The sequence below is a fragment of the Canis lupus genome, assembly GCF_048164855.1.
Source record: "Canis lupus baileyi chromosome 4 unlocalized genomic scaffold, mCanLup2.hap1 SUPER_4_unloc_1, whole genome shotgun sequence".
Classification (NCBI taxonomy): Eukaryota; Metazoa; Chordata; class Mammalia; order Carnivora; family Canidae; genus Canis; species Canis lupus.
This window is the reverse complement of record NW_027326406.1, coordinates 18679-37097: the sequence shown is the minus strand read 5'-3', so window position 1 is coordinate 37097 and position 18419 is coordinate 18679. Positions and strand designations below refer to the sequence as shown.

Here is an 18419-nt window from a genome sequence, read left to right as displayed (position 1 = left end):
GAGTCCTAGACCAGGTGTTGGAATGGAAGTTGCTGAGAAAGTTTAATGATGGGTAGCAAAGACAATGGGACTAATCACTGTATCACTGGCAATCTCCCCGACTCTTCCTAATTGTTTTGAATTCCTGTTCTTTGTGGTGCTAAACCTGGGTGTGTCTAATTTAGGCCACTCTGCTGCCCAGATCCTCCATTCATGTGCAAATGATTGGTTTGGGAAGTCAGAGACATTTGGGTCTTTAAGAATAGAGTTAGATGACAATGGAGAAAGAAATGTTCTCTCATCACTGCAACCCCAGGGCAATCCTGCTGGGGACCCCTCAGTATCTTGCTACATGCCAGCCCTTCCCAGTTTTTGCAGTCTTAACTTCACATTTTAATTTTAATATTAAAATCAGTAGCTCAGTTTATTTTGAATTTGATAGTCTGTGGGGTTTTTTGGTTCTGTTCAGAGCAAATGAGCATTTTCCTTTTAGTCTTTAGACAGTTGTATAAATGGATCTGTCAGTCAGATGTAACAAAACACACAGCCCCTTTTCCTCTAGATGATGATAAAGATTGTAAGAATGATAATGATGATTGATGGCCATGGAGCTGCCTCATCTGGGCTGCTCCTGCCAAGAGTTGCTAGGGGTTTTGCAGAGGAACATTCCTTCTCCTTAGTGAGGGAGGAGCTGGGTGTGGCAGGTATGAAGGAGACAAATTATGAGTTCTTTAGGTCTATCTGCTTGATATCTCAGAAAGCCACCTAGGAAAAACTAGAATTGGTGATGCTGGCACAGAAATCTCCACCCCATCCACATTCTTGGGGATACCATGGTGAGTTCCTGCCATTTGGCATTGGGCTGCTGAGGAGGATGAACCAGGGCTGGTTAGACAAACAACCATGTTGTGACGTGGGTGTGATGGCCTCACCAGGAGTCCAGAGCTGCATATCACCCCATACCTCAGCCTTCTTTCCTTGTGAGGTATTTCTGCCTGCTCAGGATGCTTGCAAAAATCAAAGGAAAACATGCTCTGGAAATACCAGGTGATGATGAGAATGTTAAGAATTTAAAGCTTTTTCTAGAAATATGGTTCAGTATTTTCTCATCAACAACTGAAACTAAGTCCTTGGATGGCTCAAATTGTTGGCGCTGGCCAGACCTCTTCCCAGGTCTCTGTTAGAAAGCATTCCTAGTGCCATGACATCGACCCTGATGGCTAAGCGTCCTTTTCCCTGAGTTTGCCCTAACTACTGATTCCTTGAACTTCTGTGTCTCCTTGTAGTCCTCTTATAGTCTATAACTGCCTCTGATTTGGGCCAACTGCCCTGTCCCACTGTTTCACAGATGTGTTCTCTTTTCTTTCTAATTAAATCATAAACCATACAAAGGATAGTGTTTGTCTTAGTGCCTACAAACTTTGCCTCTCAGGAAATTCTGCTGTTGTTAAAGACCAGGCTCTGAATGTCTGGCAGAAGGGTCCTTGGAAGCCTCAAGCAAAGTCTAGCATGTTCATTTTACAGTGGAAGAAAATTCACTGAAGAAAAGCTGAGCGTTCATGGTATATGATGGCATTGTTAAGCTGCTTCTTAGGGCCAGAAGACTTTAATTATTGGATCTTGTTGCTTAGCCCCTTTCTCAGTGGTTGGGACTCAGGGGTAATTTTTAAAAAAGCATATTTTCTAGGTCAGAGCTTCTCAAACTTTACTGTGCTTCATCATGGGGGCTTGTTGTATGTGTTGGGTTTTTTCATGGGTTTAATTTTGGGACATAGTTAAGTCAAGAGTAAAATGTGCCTGCTAACCACAAGTCAGAATGAGGCGTCATTCTTAGCCAGGCACAGACATCATGAGGAGACCAGATTTCCCCATTTTGAGGGGGCTGCCCCAGCAAGACTCAGGCACAGAAGATCAGAGAATGCATGCTCTCTGCCAGTCAGCTTGCCCCATGAGGAAGAACTCATGAGGCTGGGAAGAAATGTAGTTACTCCTCCCATATTTACTGATTAAATTAAACTGCTTCTCCCTTAGGGAAGAATGAGAATGTACACGGGCCAAGAGAGGCCAGGAGTGTTAGAGCGTTGGAGCTCCACGGATACACAAGAGGGTAACGGAAGTGTCCCCTTTCTAATATTCCCTGGATTTTGTCTTGGTCTCTTAACCTACCAAGCTTATTCTCAGAAGATAGGAGGCTATGGAGATAATCCTACACCCAGCTTTAGGAAGTCTCTTTTGGGAGTTTTCCTGAAAGCCACAGAAGTCAGGCCACACTTTATAAGTTATGATCTGGTAGATTTGGGGCAGGAAGAAGGTATGGTATGGTTCAGAGGGCAGTCTCTGAAGTCAGATTTTTTGGGTTCAAATCTTAGCTCTACTCATTTCTAGTCCTGGCTGCTATAACAAAATACCACACACTGGGTGGCTTAAAAACAGAGATTTATTTCTTCACATTCTGGAAGCCAGAAGTCAGAGATCAAGGTGTCAGCAAGGTTGGTTTCCTCTGAGCCTCTTCTGGGCTTGTAGATGGCCATCCTCACTGGGTCTTCTCTGTGTGTGTTTGTGTCCTAATCTCTTTTTATAAGGAGACCAGTCAGATTGGTACCTTGAAGGCCTCATGTTACCTTAGTTACCTCTTTAAAGATCCTACCTTCAAACGGTCACATTCTGAGGTCCTGAGGTTAGGGTTTCAACGTATGAATCTTGAAGGCAGGGGATACAATTCAGCCCACAATGAGGACCTTCTCTAGACCTGTGTTCTCATCTGTAACACAGAGAGCACACAATGCCTACCTCAAGAGGCTGCCCTACTTCCTGATAGAATGTCGTCTATTGTGACACCTGGCCCTGCCCTGGAATGCCTGTTGGGCTGATGGTGGAGACAGCCACCCTCTTTCTCTCCAAAGCTCTGGCCTGTGGGCAGGATGCTCTGGAGAATTCTCTGGGGTTCTTCACGTTGAGCGCAGCCACAACTCTGGGAGGGAGGTCTGTACTATTTTTTCACTCTTTCTTTGGCACTAAGGGAAACTCAGTGCGATTGCATTTGGCTTCCTAAGGTTAAAGGTTGTTTTAATGGTTCCCCTTCCTGTTGTCATTGCCTCCCTGCAGGACCACTGCCTCCATCTGCTCCACAGAAAAGAACCCTTTTCCTGTTGGTGACTGAGACTTCTGGCTCTTTCCTCTCCTCCACAAGCCCTTATCTCTAAGCCTGAAGGGATTTGCAAAGTTGGAGGAGAGCAGTGGGCAGTCTGGTAGTTACAAGGGGTAGACAAAGTGACTGAGAAACAGGATAATCCTACCTTATCTAGCAAGCATTAAGAGTGTAATTTCAAAAGAGGAAACACAAATGAGTCCTCTGAACCAATTTTGACATCCGCTCTTCCCCACCAATCAGAGAAGGTCCCTCATTCACGCCCACTTATTGATCTTGGTTCCCTAAGAAATATGAGTGTGGAGGGGTACATTCTATCCCTTTTAGGGGGGAAAAAGTATAATATTTTGTCCTTAAATAGTTATTTTAGAGCTTAGGTAAAATATTCAAATGAGGATATTCTCTTAATTAGAGAACATTATTTGTTCATCTATTTACTATTTGTTGGAACTACTTTGCAAAAAATAGAACCAGCTCCACGAATGATGCGCAACTGAATAAGAATATCTGCATTCAAAAAGGTGATATCTGATTCAGGGAGACAGCACACATCCATGTTGACATTAGAAACTATAAAAAAGGGGCATCTGGGTGGCTCAGTCCGTTAAGCATCCAGCTCTTGATTCTAGCTCAAGTCATGTTCTCAGGGTCCTGGGGTCCAGCCTGTGGGCCTGCTTCCTGTACAGCACAGAGTCTGCTTGTCCCACTCCCTCTCCCTCTGCCCCTGCCCCCTGCTCACTCTTGCATGCTCTCTCTCTTACAAACAAACAAACACCCTATAAATAAAATGCAAAGTCTCAGAGGGAAGGTGCTTATAGGGTGGTGGGCATGCAAGCTCCGGGGCAGGGGCAGGATTCCCGCAGGGGCATCCGGGTGCCTGAAGCAGGACTGTGGGCCCAGGAGCCAGGGCGAAGCAGGGTAAGGGGTGGTGGGCAGGCTCAGCAGGCTGCGGGCTGCAGGGGCACTCGGGAGGTGCTCAGAGATGCCGGTCAGGACCCCGTCCTGGAGGAATGGAATATCAGACCTCCCACAGTGTAGGTAGGAACTGCAGAGGTACATGCATCAGTGGAGTCCCCCCATTGATATTTCCCTCCTAGGGGGATTAACCTGGTAGCCAGCCATAGGATGGATTGTGGTGGTTTAAGATTAAGGATGGGATCTACTGCAATATTTTAGGCAAGAATGAGTGAGAGCCTGCACTTTGCACTAACATAATGCAGAAGCATGGTCAGAATAAAAACTTTTTTGAGACAATAACTTTTGGTTGTGATAAAAGCCTGTCTTGTAAACCAGCTGTCTTGCACACTCTTTCACTCTCATCCCCTTCTGTCACAACCTGGAAGGCTATGTGTTGGGGATGGTGGCTCCTAGGATGGAAGGAGCCAGATCTTTGAGCAATTGTGTATAGCAGAGTCCTTCCCAACACCCAGCTACATTATTTTTTATGTAAGTTGCTGCATGTGTACTTTGTAAGGACTAAGTTTTTTAAAGTTAAAAAATAAAAATATGATAAAAATGATATATTCCCACCACTGAGATATAGACTAGGTTTATGCCTAATAGATTAGGCATATACTCCTGGCTTTTTTTTCTATATATGTATGTGTGTGCACATATATACAATTTTTTAACCAAAATAGGATAATACTGTATATACAACAAATACGTTTGTATATATTAGGTAGGTAAAGATACATCCATACATACACAGTGCCTAATTTTTTTTAGCCAAAATGAGATTTTACTGTAAGTCTATTATCTATCTTCACTCACCCACACATAACACATGTGTATAGATGTGTCTTTAATGAAAATCAGATCTAATTGTATATATTGTACTGTAATTTTTTTCAGTCAATGATCTTCACTTTTCCATTTCAATAAATTTCTAATTCATAAAGAATGATCAGGTCATATTCAGATTCTTCCAATTAGCCAAAACATTACATTTACTGCTGCTTTGTCTAAACAGCATTAAATCCAGGATGGTAACTTGTTTTTATGTCCCTTAAGACGCCTTTATTCTAGAAGAGTCCCTTTTAAGATTATACCGATTTGTCAAAGGGACTTAAGCCTGTAAGACATCCTATTTTCTGGAAGACTATTTTGTGTGCTTCATGAAGCTTATATCTGAACACTGCTAGCTAGAATAGGTCGCAGCTGGTCACAAAACCCAATCATACCTGCTTGACCCATGACTGGATTAGAGTTATCAAAGTCTAATCTCTCTATTTTATAGATGTATTTTCCCATTATGACTACATTCCCTGAGGTATTCCTGAATGTATAGTTAGTTCTCCACCAACTCTTCTCATAATGGCTTTAACATCAACTGATAAATTAAAACATATGAAATGATTTTTGAAATATTTTATTTATTTATTCGAGAGAGGGAGAGAGTGAGTGACAGAGAAAGAGAGAGAGAGAGAGAGAACAATCCAGGGAAGAGGCAGAGAAGCAGACTACCCACTGAGCAGGGAACCCATCATGGGGCTCAATCCCAGGACCCTGGGATCATGACCTGACCCCAAGGCAGACACTTAACTGACTGAGCCACGCAAGTGCCCCTGAAATGATTTTTTAAATAATTCTATAATTCATCCTATATAAGTTGGCATTCTTAAAGTATCATTTTTTTTTTCTCATCCACTGAGACTGCTCGAATATCTCAAAATCCATGGACTACTAAAGGCAGGAAAATGCTTACCTCTTTCTCTTTAATTGTCCATTTTCAAAGTGAGGCATTGTTTTAATATGTACTCAAATGGGGTGATAAATGGGTTTTCTTTACTTTTTTTTTCAAAAATTTTGTTGTGAATTAGCAGATTTTCACTGATTCAATATATTTCAACCATCATAATTACTATATTTTTTGATGATTAAACTGTTGTGACTTTGGCAAGTGGGCCCTTTTCAAGAGGTCTCTTATGTCCCTTTGATATGACCCCATTAATATTTGAAAGTTTCCTTACTTTCTAGTAACACAAGGTGTCCCAGGCTCATCTTGGACCTGATTCAGACAAAAATTAGCCATTTCCCCAAAGACTTCTGATTCTTTCAGGGGAAATGGTGACAGAGACCATATTCTGATTTTTAAAAATCACCTTTATTTATTATATAATTTATATTCGATAAAATGCATCCATTTTTAACAAATGTGTATACATGTATACATCATCACAATCAAGAAACAGAACATTTTCATCAGCCCCAAAAGTTTCCTTCTGCCACTTTGCAGTCTCCCATCCCTACCCCTCAGTAACCACTGAACTGTTTCTGTCACCATAGACTGATTAACTTTGAGTATGTTCTATAATATAATGTAAACAGAATCATAAAGTAGCTACTCTTTTGTATATAGCTTTTTCTCTCTCAGTAAAACTTTTCCCTTTGGAGTGGAGATAATTTTTTAAAAACTCAGAAAAAAAATTCACAGAAAAATTTTAAGTATAATCCAAAGAACATTTTAAAACCATTTCTGATTGAGTTGCCGAAATGCCCATTACTCCAAATACATTTAGTATTTCCTATATTACACCATCAAATCAGGATACTAATATTGATACATTTCTACCATCTAATCCTCAGATCCCAAATTCCAGCAATGTCTCAATGCCAAAAGAATACAAATCAGAATTACATGTTCCTTTTAGTTGGCATATCTTTTTAATCTCCATTTTGGAAGAGTTTCTCAGTCTTTGACTATAATATTTTAAGGTTACAGGCTATTTCTTTCCTTCTTCTTTTTTTTTTTTCTTATTTTTTAGAGAAAGAGTGCTCACATGAGTGCTTAAGCAGTGAAGGGTGGTGGGAAGGGCAGAAGGAGAGAGAGAATCCCAAGCAGACTCTTCACTGAGCCTGACGTGGGGGTCCATCTCACCATCCTGAGCTCATGACCTGAGCTGAAATCAAGAGTTCGACACTCAAATAACTGAGCCACCCAGGCACCCCGAAGCTATTTATTTTATACAATAACCTTCAAGGTGTATTTGTCTGATCCATATTTCGATTCAGATTGTGCCAACTCTGGGAAGAATATCACAAGTAATGCTGTGTTCTTCTCATTACATAGTATCAGATAGCACAGGATTTCCATTTATCCCATTACTGATGAAGTTCATGTTGCTCATTGGATTAATGTGGGCTCTCCTAAGTTTCTCCACTGTAAAATTATATTTAACAGAATAATAATAAAAGCACAGCATTTAAAAATGTGTGGCAAGTAGCTAAAGTTTATCAGGAAGTTTATAGCTTTAAGTGCTTATATTTGAAAAATAAAAAGCTCTAAATCACTGAGCTAAAGAAGCTCAAAAAAGTGATAAATTATACTCAAAGTAAATAAGTATCACAACTGATGCTACAGACATTGAAAGGATACTAAAATAATAATATAAACAACTTTATGCCAATTAATTCAACCACTTAGGTGAGATAAATTCCTTGAAAGATATATTACCAAAACTGTAAAAACTAGAAATTCTTAACACACCTGTATCTATTAAAGAAATTGAATTTAGAGTGAAAAACCTTCCCCATAAAGAAAACTCCAGGCCCAGAAGGCTTCCACATTGAATTTCATTAAGCATTCAAGGAAGAAGTAATACCAAGCCTACACAAATTCTTTCTAAAAACAAAGGAAGAGAGAACATTGCCAAGCTAGCATCACCCAATTCCAAAATCTGACAAAGACATTAGGAGAATAAAAAACTGTTAACCATTTTTTCTCATGAATATAGATGTAAAAATCCTTACCACTGTATTAGCACCACATTATGTGGAAGACCGTATAATTATCTCAATAGATGCAGAAACAGCGTGTGAAAAGACTCAGCCTTTTGGAGTTTAACAGTGTTTACCAGGTCTCTCCACTTTTTCTGGTTGAAGCTTGAATCTGTCCTGGCCCTGTATGCATTCTGTTTATGGCACCCTTACAGTTCCTGTCCTGCTTGTGGCATTCTTTTTGTATTTGCTAGGGTTAATATTCAGTACCAAACTTAAGGAGCCTCCTTATGCCAACTGGTGGACTCTTTCTCTTCCTGGTCCCTTCCTGTCCTTTTCCCTAGCTCCACAACTTACAACTGACCCCAACTCCTCCTATTCCCATCTCCTCAGACCCCATCTTTGCTAAGATCCCTTTCATCAGCTGTCTGCAGAAAGCTGAAGAGCCTGTAGACCTCATCTCTCTCAGGGATCCACCATCCTCCTGCCTGCTGTCCATGTCTGCAAATAGCCATTCCGTATATTTTGCTCAGATCCCCATTTGTATACTCTTGGCAAGGGGTTTTGCAGGTAGAATCACAGTAAAAATCGAGTAAGGGATCAAGGAGAATTCAGTTATTCAGGTGCCTTCAGAACGCAGAAGGAATAAAATATCTCTTAGGAATAAAGAAAAAAGAAGTATTCTTATTTATTTATTTTTTAATTATTATTTTTTAAAGATTTTATTTATTTACTCATGAGAGACATAGAGGCAGAAACATAGGCAGAGGGAGAAGCAGGCTCCCTGTGGGGAGCCTGATGTGGGACTCAATCCCAGGACCCCAAGATAACGCCCTGAGCCTAAGGCAGACACTCAACCACTGAGTCACCCAGGTGTCCCAAGAAGTATTTTTTAAAGCAGCAAGTATTTGAGTTGGATGCTTGAAAGAGAAATGCTGGAGAGTGACTGAGGGTGTATAAGAAATGTTCGAATGTTCAAAAATGCAGCTTGGCGAGGGTAACCAGCACAGGGAGCTCTGCTTGGGATGGGCACAGGGCTGTGAGATGAGAAGCAGTTGGTGTGCATGGAATCGCTGAGGAGACAGGAGAGAGAGGGTGAAAGGAAAAGAGGGCCAGGGCCAGGATCTTGTGAAGAACTTAGGCTGTGTTGAAAGGGGAAGAGCCAGCAAAGACACAGAGGATAGAATTTCATGGGGAAGTTAAGGAGTCAAGGAGTGTGTGTTAAAAATTGCATCTGGCAATGAAAAGGTCATCGGTGGCTGTGGAAAGCCTTCCAGTCAAGGTGGGGGTGTGACCTTGACTGCAATGGGTTAATGGGTAGTGAGTGTTGAGGAAGTGGAGGCGGGAAAGAGCAGGTGAAAGGAAGAAAAGAGAGCTCGGGGCAGCTGGAGGGTGGTGAGTAGGTGTCCTGCACTTAAGGGAGACCTAAGCAAGCTTTTTCACCAAGGGAGTCATCTTTCCCAAGTCCTGCTATAAATCTAACTTGCTGGTGTTGTGGGTGTTTGGATAATAGAAATTCCATTTCCATTTATTCGTGTGTATATCTGTTTACTGCCCGCCTTATTCCAAGGAATCCTCACTGACTTGGCTTCCAGTGTGTCTTGGATCCCCTAGACCCAGCCTCTCTTATGTGCCCACATTTCATTGTGCTACAAAGGATGACACAGGTCTGTGCATAAATAGCCAGTTTCCAAGGTTGATGTAGGCTATCAGAGCACAGAAGAAAAGGGAATTGTAACAGGAACACATAGACACCATCTTTCTCTCCTTGGGGAGCCTAATCTTAGTAGACAGAAGGAATCCTTTTTGGCTCAGCTGCTCCTACAGATTGCTGGCCAGCCAGATCAACACCAGGTTCTTCCCTTTGGTCTCTAAGGAGCCTCAGAAGGACTGGTCAGCCCATGTCCTGCCCCACGTGGTATCTCCCCTTCTGCTGCATGGCCCTGGGCCAGGGTCCCTGCCATGATGAGAGACCCCTTCTCTCTCAAATGTGCCTCACTCTGTTTCTGGCCTCAGAGTTTTGTGGCCGTCCTGTGGGCTCCTATTTTATGTTAGCTGTGATATCTGCACAGTGTCCATGGGCCAGGCACAGGGCTGTTTGAAGAAGACACTGTTACCTCAGTAGACCCCAGGTCTCTTGAACAAACTCTACCCTTTAGTGCTTTTTTTACCCGGGAGACTTCCAGGTCCCCACACAAGGCCGCCATCCTTCCTGGACATGCTGAGATAGCTTTAGCTCAGCTTTTGATACACCTTCTCTTAAAAATGCAGGCAGTTGCTAAGAGCTCCTTTGCTTTCATCTAGTCAAATTTCCCTCCCTGCCCATTCCCACTGTCAAAAGTCTGAGTGTGAGCCTTGAGAGGTCAGATGTCATGTCCAGAGTCACACAGGCACATGTGATGGAGGAAGGCCTGGCTTCTCACTGAACTCTATGGTCTTACCAAGGATCTGTATCTTGCTGTGAAATTGCATGTTCTTCTAAGTCATCAAAGTACTATAAATAACACCCGGTATAAGCCAAATTTCTCTCTGCAGCCTCAGAGGTGCTTCAGGGAATTCTGTACAGTTGGAGACCAAATGGTTAATTCGTCAAGTCCACAGATAGCACTGGGCTGGGAACTCTGAGCTTACCTATGGTGTTGCTGGACTTTTTAATTTGCAGAGACCATACAAAGGGACAGTGTGTCCAGTGCCGTACCCAAGTGTTGCAAAACAGATACTTTCATATTTCAGAATCTTTCATGGTTTATACTTTGTATATTTCAGAGTTCTTGGTCAGGATCAGCTAATTATTTCTTTGAGTTTTTTGATAGTGGGTTAGGATTATTGCCCCTTATCTGAGAAATGGAAAAAGCCAACCGTCTGTACCAAGGGAGTGTTTGTATCCTGGATTGAAGAGAAAATCAGAAGTACAACCAGTAAAGGGCTCACGCCCACTGACTCTAGGCCAGGGACGCACATGGGCAGTGCTGACTTTCCTCCAGCTCAGGGAGGTCTTTCAAGGCCAACCTCAGAATGACATGTTGTGCCCAAAGCTGTCTAGAATGAGGATAACTTTTTTTTTAAGACTTATTTATTTATTTCAGATCTGTGTTATCTTGCCCTATGACATGTTCAGGAAGAAAACAGTGGCTCACTGAAATAAAAGGAATGTGAGAGCCGGGAAGGAGCAGAGGGAGAGGGAGAGGGTAAGCAGACTCCCCGCTGAGCATGGAGCTGGACTCAGGGCTGGATCTCAGAAGCAGAACCTGATCACAACCTGAGCAGAAACCAAGAGTTGGATGCTTAGCCGACAAACCATCCCAGCGCCCGGAGGATAACAATTTTTAATAAAAGTGAAGACCTTCAGCTCTCAAGTATTCCCTTCACTCAGCAAGTCTGGTCAATCACCCTCCCTGCCTGCTCCACCCCATTGGACACATAAAAATACTACTTATCCATTCCCTCCTCTGAACATCCTGAAAAAACCAGATTCTATTACAGACAGAATGCCTGAGTCCCCTCCCCTCCACTCCCTCCCCATTCATATGTTAAAACCCTAACACCCAATGTGTGTACTTAGAAATGAGGAGGAGGTGATAAAGGTTAAGTGAGGTCATAGGGCAGGGCCTCATATGCTGGGTCAGGTGCCCAGATATGAGGAGGCATTGACACAATAGCTCTCTGCCCCATGAGAACACAGGGAGAAGGCAGCCATCTACAAGCCAGGAAGAGGGCTCTGACCAGGAACTGACCCAGGCTTGGGTCAGTTGATTCAGACTTCCAGCCTCTGGAATGTAAGAAAATAAATGTTTGTCATTTAAGCCATTCTGTAGTGCTTTGTTATGGTGGCCCAAGCTGATGAATACAGCATCCTAGAGTTGAAGGAGACCTCAGAGAGGGTTCGTTTAAAATCTCTATTTTGGGGGCACCTGGGTGGCTCAGTTGGTTGAACAACCAACCCTTGGTTTCTGCTCAGGTCATGATCTCATGGTTGTGGGTTCAAGCCCCAAGCTGTGCTCTGCACTCAGTACAGAGTCTGCTTCAGATTTTCTCTCTTTCTCTCTGCCCCTGCTCTGCTCTCTCTAAGACAGACAAATAAAATCTTTAAAAAAATAAAATCTCTATTTTGAAAATGAGGAAATTGAGGTGAGATGGAATTTGGTGGATGTCGTGCTGCCTTTAAGTGATAGAGAACCAAAGCATCGGATTTCTTACCATGCCATACTACATCTTATAACCCCAGCTATCTGTACCCACACCCTTCCGTGACAGGCTGTGCTACTCCTTTTATTTCGATGAGCCTCTGTTATCCTCCTAAACATGTTACAGGACAAGATAATACAGATCTGAAGCATTCATCAAAACATGATTCCAATCCAAAGCTTTTTAGGCCTGAAAACTCAAATGTTTAATGGAGACAGGCAGGTAAATGTGCCAAGTGGCTGGGTAGAAAGCAATAGGGAGTAGTGGGGATTGTGGCAAATGGGCAAGCATATACTGTAGAGCATTTAAATTCCAATCTAAAAAATTTTTGCTTTGTCCCTAACAAAACACATCTGGCATACAGGCTTCCCTTTTGCCATCTCTATCAGGGTAGGCCAAGCAAGGCCACCAAAATAAAGAAATTCTGAAATCTCAGTGGCTTGTTACAATAAAAGTCTATTGCTCATTCATGTCACATCCTGATGTGGTTGGGGGTTGGGAGGGGCCCTGCTACACAGATCTGGCTCCTTCCACCTTGGGGAACCATCATTCCAATACATGGCCTTCCAGATTTTAGCAGAAGAGGATGAGGGAGAGTGTGGAGGAAGCTGGTTCAAGGGCCAGGCTTAGATGTGGTGTCCCTCATTTCAGCCTTCACATGGGAGAAGCCTGTGAGAGCCAGTCCCATGGCTCCTCCTAGGAGTAGGGGAGCTGGATGCATAACCTTTTGAGGCAAGGGCAAACGGGAAGTGGTTTGTGAGCACATAGCTCTGTTTCTGCTTTAGCTGCTCACAGATGCGATGCCACACTTCATCACATGTGAGTCTATCAACCACCCCGGAGGCAGGATGGTGACCTCACTTTACTGATGACAGAACTGAGGACCAGAGAAGTCAATCTACCTCTCCCAATCACACAGCCACTAAAGGAAGGACAGAACTCCTGCTCTCCAGCCCCTCCAACCTGCTGTTCTTTAGTGCACTTCCCAGAGCCACTGAACCGGCAGATGTCTAGCTCCTGGCTAGTCCACTGAAAAGGGGGGTTATATAGTGGTAATACCATCCCTCTAGCAGCAAGTGCAAAGCGCTTTTCCTAGCCAAAAGGTCCAAAAGCCATCAGAGATGTCATGGCTGCTTCTTTGTGAGCTGAGGGTGGCTAGATGTGGGGGGAGGATGCTGGGAGTCAGAGCTGAGGGCTGGAAAGTCTTTGAATGCCATTGGGGGCCATGCAGGCACCCCCAATAGTTAAGAAGGATTAACTTAGTGTCTACCCATGTGCTGCCTGGTGTCCCTTGGTTCCAGGGACAGAGGTTCAGGTTTATTTTTAAGATTTTATTTATTTATGAGAGACACACTGAGACACAGGCAGAGGGAGAAGCAGGCCTCTTGCAAGGAGCCCGATGTGGGACTTGATCCCGGGACTCCAGGATCACGCCTTGGGCTGAAGGCCACACTAAACTGCTGAGCCACCCGGGCTGCCTGAGGTTCAGGTTTATAAAGCAGGATGTGGGATCCACACCAGGACAGCTAAGGAGGGGTGAAGAGAGTTGCTAGCGGATTTAGGGGGTATAGAATGAGAAGTGCAGTCAAAATGTAAACACTAATTTGTAGGATTTTGGTAGAGACAGACTCAGCACTGTGCTCTTCAGGCTGCTTGTTGAGATGAACTGAGTCTCATTCAGGGCATCTCAACTCAGGAGATGGAAAATGTTACTTTAAGAACATATATGACCTCATGGGATTGCAAAAGAGACAAACAAGCAGTCCAGTCATGAGCACCCAGGCCATGGTAACAGGCAGGCCCCACCGGTGGGCCTGGAGGCTTCTCCTGCTCCTGTAGGCCCTGCTCTCTGTGATGCTCCACCTTCCTCCTCCTGCCCATTGCCTGCACCGGGTCTGGTGTGCACACAGGGTGGCCCGTCGCCCCCTCATTCAGCAGAAGCAGGTGGCAAATTCCCTCTGTGAGAAACCCAGGTTGTGGTAAGCACTGTGTCTGATGCGTCCACATAAAGACAGAAACGTTATTTTAGTGACATCTTTAACAATCCTGAGGCATCTTTGGGGGAGGAGGGTGACATAAGGAGAAAATGGGTCACTGATCTAAAGCTAAGTCTTAGTTTGAGGAGCAGGAGGGCCTGGGAACCTTCCTGAAGCTGTGGAAGAAATATGTGTACAGGAACAAGTATGTTTTGTCCCCCCAAGGGAAGATATCCACAGTGTTTTCATTACCCCCTCAGAGGGCTTTACACCTAAACATGATTAGGGACCCCAACCGCCAGGCACAAGGGTGCTCCCTATTAGATTGTTAAATACATGTTAAATTGATTTGTTTCTGATTTGTAAAGCAGTCAATGCTTCTGTGAGAACAGAGTGGAATAGAAGGCTAGATAGAAAAGCAGAAAACAATTGCATCTTCACTCTGCAGAATCTGACTTTCATTGAGCATAGACCATATGTCCTAGTTGCTGAGGCTACCGCAATGGTAAGAAAGCAGACCCTGGTCTCTTCCCTCACGGAGATTGCTGTCCGGTGGGTAAGATGGAAATGGACCACAGCAACGCAAGCAAGCGAACGGAGAGGGTGTTAGGTGGCGGTGGGCGTGACAGATGCAGCGGGACAGGCGGGAGGCCTCGCTGCTGAGGCGGCACCAGCGCCGTGGCTATGTGGGCAGGGCTGTCCAGGCGGAGGAAGGAGGCTGGGGGCAAGGCTCTGAGGCAGGGGCCTGTGGATGCGTTCCCCATGGGTGACCGCGCCCGAGCGAGCTGGCTTGCAGAGGTAATGCCACGGGTTCCAGATGTTCCCCCTGTGGAGCCTGATGGAGGGTCAAGAGAAGGCACAACTCCCACGGGCTCTCTGGCTCAGTGGGCCGGTCGGTATGTGCCATCTGTCCCCATGGGGTGACCCGCTCTAGGATCCTCCAGAGTCTGACCTACACACGACCCAGAACATGAGCAGAGTCAGGGGTGAAAGGAAAAGAAAGGCGTGTTTGTTATGGAAGATTTAGAAAACACATGAGTGAAAACAAAGAACGGGGAGCTTGGATGCACAGGCTCACTCTCCTGTTTGGCCACAGGGGCAGGTGGAAGAATCATTATCTGGGGCTGCTGGCAGTGAGCCCTGACTATGAGCCCGTCTTCTTTCTGCTTTCAAAACAGCTGCATCTCATGGCTCTCCTTGACCTCCTGAGCTGTTGTTAAATGCAACCAGACACGTGATTTAAAAGAGGCTCTGCAGTCGTTATTCTGTGGTGTCATCAAAACTACGCCAGGGTGGCTCTGGTGGGTGTGGCAGGCTCATTCTCACAAAGACCGAGGACCCTGCGGGGCCCTCCGCTCACAGCCCTCCTGCATCTGATGGGGGCTCAGGCTGCAGGCTGCGTGGGGGCGGGGAGGGAAAGGGGGGACTTGCCTCATTCTAGCAGCCGGTCTGTTTTTACTTAGGTTACACGAGATCATTATTTAACAGCATGGCCACAGGGGAGAGAGCTTTTTCCAGGTTCCTGATGTGATAAAAGACCTCTTTCTTGATGAGTAACAAGTTAGAATCAAGGGGCTGCGTGGCTGTTACTGAGAGCTGCAATCCCAGGCAGCAGAGCACCCTGCTACAAGACTGGATATGGAGCTGGAAGCATGCGGAGAAGGAAAACGTTCTGGTCATTGAGAATGTGTGGTGTTTGGGCTTTAAAGATAAATTTGTGGTTGAAATAATAATTTTTCCCCCCTCACTAACATAAATGTGTACAACTTTAAAGAGGCCCAAGCACCAAGGCAGCAGATGGCATTTATTGAAATGCAACAACAGGCTCCTGCGAGTGGATACAAAAACTTCATGCATAAGGCAGTCCTCCCCATACTTTCCCTCCAGAAAAAACTCTGAAAACCCAAAGCAGTTCGTGTTAGGAGTTACTCCTTGAAGGACACCTGGGAGGCCCAGTGCCACATAGAGTTGGGTCTTTTGCTAGTTCTAGACTTGGATTTGGAAGAAGAACCATGGGGCTTTAACCAAAGCATAGGTGACTAGCTCTTCTTGACTTCAGGCCCAGTCTCCAAAGCGGCCACACAGAACAAACGCAAAAGCCAACCAAAAGAAGTGGAGAGATGTTTGCTTAACCAATCTGTGTGTTTTTCCTGACCATTGGCACTAAGAATTTACTAGTGGGCTGACAGTTTGCAACATTTAGAAAACATCTTAGATTCCTAACAGGTCTGTTGTGGGGTTTGACTGCTACTGGGCAGCTCTAGCCCTGTCCCCTGCTGTGGCCAGAGGCGTGTGGATGGAGGGTGGCCTGAACCAGATCCACAGGTTAGGTCTGGAGAGCCGTGCACTAGAGGATTTGGTCTGTCCCCAGGCCCCATAAGTGGCAAGAGCAGGACATATTATGGCAACTCTGTCAAGTCTAGAACTTTTTCTGGGTTCGTGTACTCGTACCACACTTGAGACTTACAATGGGCTTATATTCAATGCAACCTTCCAGAAAAATACAAAATCCCCACTTGCCAAAGCAAAGGTTTCCATCTGCATCTTGCCTTTTCTGATCTGTCGTCTCAGCAATACCCATGAAAGAGAATGCCCTCAATGGTGTTTAAGCCCTATTCAGCGTCAGTGTCTCCTGGGCTGGCTCCGGTCTTCAATTTGGGTCCAGTGATTGTCCTCTGGCATATTGGGACCTGCAGAGGTGTGTGTATTCCTTCATCACCCCCATTGGAGCAGGGTAAATGGGTCCTGTAAACACTCCTGACCCGCTTGAGTCTGTAGCTGAACTCAGAGCCTCCACCTCAGCCACCAGGTATCACGGTCCCAGACCCAGACACGGGTCTTATTGGGATTTAGAAAAGCTATTGGGCAGTGGAGGGAATGGAGGAGCATGGCATTGGAGTCTAGCAGAGTTGCAAACTGAATATGGCAGCCTAAGGCAAGCTCTTCTCCCAGCCTCTCCACACCAGCTCCTCCCCTGCTCCCCCAGCCTGCCCAGAGTCTCTGACCTTTTAGTCTCTTCCATCCAGGCAAATGTGGGGGCTTCTGGTTTAGCCCGGACTATGCTTTCTGACATGCTAGCACACATGAGCATGCTCAATAGCTGGAGGACCCATGTACACAGACCTGTAGGTATAGTAGGTGGGAGTTGGTGGGGAGGAACTCTGTTGAGAAGGACTCGAGGAACCACCCTGGCTGAGAGCTCACACAGGCCCAGCAAAGAGAGGCTGCAAGGGAACTTTCAGAAAGCTCTTTGCAAGACTCTGGGCATATGCCACCTTGCTTCAGGGCTCAGTTGAAAAAGGGTGACAGACTTGGGAAAAGTAGCACTCTGCTTTTGCCCAGGACACAGGGCTGCTTTGGGCTCTGAGACTTAAAGGGAATATTGTGTGTGCAGGTGTACTGGGGGTGCTCGGTTGTGGGAACGCTCAGACACGGGGCCCTGGCGGGGAGGGAAATAGCCGCAGCAACCCTGCGAGGTCGCTGATGCCTCCAGCAGCTTCTGAGCAGCAGCTTCTACAGAAGCCAGAGCTGAAAAGGAGAGGCCTGGTGGCCCACACTGTGTGATTGTTCAGGCTCCCCAAAGAGCTGATGTGGTGACATCTTCACATCATCATCATCATCATCATCATCTCTATCATCTCTAGCTACACCTCTCCTCTATTATCCATCCGTATGTATCATCCACCTTTGATCTTGGTCAGGTGAGGTCAGCAAAGGACTCGCTGTTATGTATGTGGAAGCAAAAGGCAGCAAGCTTTAGGAACGCCCCTGAGTTCCTCTCTCACTGGCACTGAGCCCCTGGTGGTGAGTTTGGGAACACTTCTGCAACATGGCAAATAGGCCTGAGCCCTGACTGATGGAGGACGCCTGTATCTCATAGGTGACTCCCAATCAGAGGAGGTCAGTAGAAAAAACAAGCAAGAAAAGGCTGTTTCTAAAAAGCAGACATCACTGCACCCCGAGTAACACTGGCAGTAAGCTAGCAGCAAGGGATGGCAAGGCGCCCACAGCTGGGCTTTTCCCAGCCTTTTTTTTCTCACATGCCACAGGAGACTGTTTGCTAGAAGAGGGCCTCAGTTGGCACCCCTCCACTGTTTACATTTGGTCATTAATTCCCAATTCCCATGAGTCACCCAGAGAGCTCCGCCGGTGGTGGCCATTCTGCTGTGCTGTTTTATCTGGATTGATGCCATGGACTCTATGCTGATATATTTTCCCTCAAGGAAAAAAGGAAAAGATAGCCATACGCAGGCAAAATATGTACATGTATCGTTGGGGCGGCCGCAAAGCCGGAATGAGCGAACTAGTTCAGCTAAAACAGGAGCCAACTCAAACATTAAGCCAACACAAGCTTAGGAAGTGCTATTAAAAAAGAAAGGACGTAAAGCAGAAAAAGAGGATGAGGCGGCATG

The 18419-nt window shown here is 45.2% G+C and overlaps 2 long non-coding RNA genes across 2 annotated transcripts; one reads left to right on the top strand and one right to left on the bottom strand.

Moving 5' to 3' along the window:
• Nucleotides 1-2398: 2398 nt before the first annotated feature.
• Nucleotides 2399-2794, bottom strand: LOC140629223 (uncharacterized). Its single transcript, XR_012027061.1, has 2 exons — nt 2627-2794; nt 2399-2550 (listed from the first exon to the last, which is right to left on the bottom strand). It is a non-coding gene; the product is annotated as an uncharacterized lncRNA (long non-coding RNA).
• Nucleotides 2795-2827: 33 nt separating this feature from the next.
• On the top strand, nt 2828-11286 carry LOC140629218 (uncharacterized). Its single transcript, XR_012027058.1, has 2 exons — nt 2828-2961; nt 10933-11286. It is a non-coding gene; the product is annotated as an uncharacterized lncRNA (long non-coding RNA).
• The last annotated feature ends 7133 nt before the right edge of the window (nt 11287-18419 follow it).